Source organism: Aegilops tauschii, chromosome 5 (assembly GCF_002575655.3).
Source record: "Aegilops tauschii subsp. strangulata cultivar AL8/78 chromosome 5, Aet v6.0, whole genome shotgun sequence".
Taxonomy (NCBI): domain Eukaryota; kingdom Viridiplantae; phylum Streptophyta; class Magnoliopsida; order Poales; family Poaceae; genus Aegilops; species Aegilops tauschii.
In genome coordinates this window covers 55,731,765-55,735,598 of record NC_053039.3, presented here as the reverse complement: position 1 = coordinate 55,735,598, position 3,834 = coordinate 55,731,765, and positions in this window count along the sequence as shown.

Here is a 3,834-nt window from a genome sequence, read left to right as displayed (position 1 = left end):
TAAGAAGGAGAAGATAGGGGAAGCCACACACGCCAAATATAGGAAGATCTAAACTATTATACATGTAAAAGGTCGCGGTTCCTGACTTCCTCACCTCGTTTTCATAGATGCCAAGGACCTTCGGGAGAGGGGGAAGTGAAGGATGAAAGAAGTCGAGTAGAGAGAGTGAATGGGTGACTACAAATATTTACTTTTCTTGATTTCAGAGATTGCATAATCACAAGTTCGCTAGAGGTGCAACTATGTCGGTCACCCTATATGTAGGAGGTAACTAGCTAGCATGGTCGAGAAGTAAGCAAGCCTAATTGCTCTAATCTAAGCAATACTATGAGGTGGGAAATGAATAACCAAAGGGGGAGAGAGACAATGATATATCCCGAAGTTCACGTCCTTGGAGGGATGTCAGTCTCCTTGGAGAGGAGGATGCCAACTAAAGCACCTCACAACACAAAATCTATCCTTCTTCTCCTTGAGCCTCAGACAACAAATGCCCAGCCTCAGACAACAAATGCCCAAGCGGAACAACCTTCAAGGTGGCTTGGAACCTTCACAACCTCCGGGGCACACAAGTGGAAAGCTCATGTGACACTAACCGCTTAGGGGTCTCCAACTTCGAAGAGCAACAAGATCGAGGAGGCTTGGAAAGTTACTCAAATGATTTAGGTCAAATTGGGGGAAAGCTTAGATCTCAAATGGGGAATATTTTCCTCTCTTTTCCCTCTCAAATCCACAACCCAAATTTAAGGATTTGCTCATATGGAAACTTAGGGGAGTGAGGACTAGCTTGGGGAGCTTAGATAGTCAAAGAGGTACCCCCTCCACGAATAAGAATGCTACATATATGTTAGGCCAAAACTAGTTGTTTTGCGAAAAAGTTGTATATTAATTACCTTTGATCCAGTTTTGGATGTAGATAGTCATGCTTTTACTCCGAGTGGTGACCTTGGATTATTGAACCCGCGGAAAGAATTGCTAATTGAAAGGTGATCTCAAAATTTCTCATCATAGCTAGAAGTTCCAATTCCTCGGACCAAAATCACACAGTTTTAAGAGATACACAACAATAGGAAAATAGGCTAGAACACCTGGTCAAAATGTTCGACTTTGGTCAAACAGCTCGACTTTTGTGGACAGTGCAACCAGTGGGAAGATTTGTGGGTTGACCTATATAAGCTCCTTTCTTCTTCCTTGAGAAGGGGACAAGTCCAACACATTCTCACCATTGATCCAAAAACTTCAGAGCTCGATTCCTCCCGGTCTAGTCACCCAATCGATCCCATATTTTAGAGAGAGACCAAGAGGTACACCTGATCTACAATCCACTAAAGCAAAACTCGAGTTCTTCATTCCCCACGAGATCCTAGCTAATCTTGTTACTCTTGGGTTTGTGGGGAACTCTGGATGGTTGGTGTTTCCTAGGAGCTTCCATTCGTGTGGTTGTGCACTGGGCTCATTTGTGAGGGTTTAGAGCTCTCCTCGAGAGCTACCCCAGAGGGAAATTTTCAAGATTCTCGAAGACATAAGGTGAGGCATTTGTTGTTCCTCACCTCTCCAACGGAGATTAGCACACCCTCAAGTATGTGAACTTCAAATTAGATCTTCATCTCCATCACTATCGGCTGTGTCTTAAGCCCTACCTTTACTTCTTGTTTTTACTTTGTACTTGCTTGTTTGTTCCCTTGTGTAGCTTGCGAACTTGCTGTAACACATCATATAGAGTGTATCATCTAGTTGCATATCTAGTGAACTTACATTTCCACACTTGCCTCTAAAAGCAACTAAGAAAAAGATTAATTTTTGTAGTCGCCTATTCACCCCCACCCCTCTAGTCAATTTCACGAGCATCTTTGATCCTTCATATCCTCTCTTACTTAAACAGGGCATAAGGTTCTTTTGTTCGTTTATCCTTCGTCCAACCTTGTACGCCCTCCCTCTCTTTCACCGTTTTGATTTTTTTTTTCTCTCATCTTTGTTCTTTTTCACTGGGTTCCCTTGTAAACTGCCTCAACTGTCTCAACAATAAGTGTTTACCAAATAAAATCCTATTTTGTTTACATAATCAAATTAATACGAACATGTAAACCACATGACAACCTAATATAAGATTTATGCCCCCGTCGCAACGCACGTGTAATTATCTTAGTTTCAACAAAAGTATGGTTATTGCGCATCCAAGAATGCAAAGAGCGGAGAGGAGGATCAACCTCTGTTCCTTTGTTTTTCCTTTTCGTTATCTCTTTTCTTTCTCTGTCTGCGGACCCATGCATATATGCGGTTTGTTTCTCCTTGCAAGCATCCTTTTACTGAATCTATTTGTGTCGGTACCTCAACCTGCAAGCGTTGATCAAAAGTAGAAAAGCACGACCTGCCCAAAACAGATCACTATTCACTTGCTGCCCTTGCTCTTGGTTGCCAAACTGTTGGAAAGTGCCCGACCAAAGAAAGTAATGGTACTGTCACTGCGAACCACTTCCACTCACCCAGGGAGATGAACCACCATAGCTAATGACACGTCAAAAGAAAGAATGAAAGAAAGAAAACAATACTATCTTGTCTCCATTATTCAAGTGAGACATATCTATGTGCCAGCCAACAAACAATCAGAAAACTTTGATAATAAAAAACAATGAGAAAACTCCAAAGATTGTGATTATCCATTTATTTAGGGGATCTATGTGCAAGGTGAGGTCAGTCACATGCGATGCACATGACTAATTATTGGGGAAGGTGCTACCAAATCATAGGGCTGCATGCTAAAGGTGAAAGAGAAGCAACCTCCCAGTTGACCTCTCCCATGAGCCGAGATGCTGCCATGTCAAGAAGCGTCTGCGTGACACTAGATTTGTTTTGGCTCAACCAAAGCAGCTTGCCATTTTCCTTTCTCTTTTCCCCCTCCTTTGATTTATTCCTCTTAACTTTTACATTTTTGCATATTTGATCCCTATCTACCATGCATTTTTGGCTATTTCTTTATAGATCAGTAAAGGATGATGCACCAGGGATTGCATCATGGGGTCTGGGGTCAGACGACCGAGGATCTGACTTTTCCTTGTAAATAATGAATGGCATGGAGCTCGACACAAGCAACACTGATACTGTTTCTTGGATCTTGACCTGGCATTCATGATCTGCATTCTGATTTTAAAGGTGTTTATATATATGTCCTCAACTCAAACTACTACAAGCTACCACCATAATGTAAAAGTTTTATGTCTTGAGCTTGACCTGATCTGGTGTCCTGGAACTCCTATTATATCATCCTCTCAAACTCAAATGATGAGAAAGTCAAACTATATGCACCTAGCGCGAACTTGCCAATACTTTTCTTGACTTGACTTGTGCTTACTGCTACTTAATCATCTGTTATCGCCATCACTGATAGTATTTCTCTACGCTCTCTAGCTAATTTTTATACGCGTCGTAATCCCCATCTGTCCAATCCTCTTCAAGCATATGATATATAATCCAGAGGCAAGAATTGGCCTCCTAAATTACGTGTTTTACGACCACGATAAAACTAAGATTATACGCTATAAATAAACGATGATTGCAGCAACAGTTGGCCAATCAACTTTGAGACAAATATGTCCTTGCAAGAGATTGGTTGAAACAGCTCAGCTGGATGGACAGTGATGGGGAGATAGTTGAAAGGAGGTAGAACTACTTCACAATTCACATGCTGTCCACAAGGCGCTACTTGCGCTCACCTGCTTCTCTCTTTCTGTCTCTAGATTCAGTCAAGGAGGAGTTGGATTAAAGGTAGAAGAAGAGGAGACGGCATCTAAGATCAAGGCTCCGACATTCATTCCTTTAGAGCAGGGATAACTTGTGCTT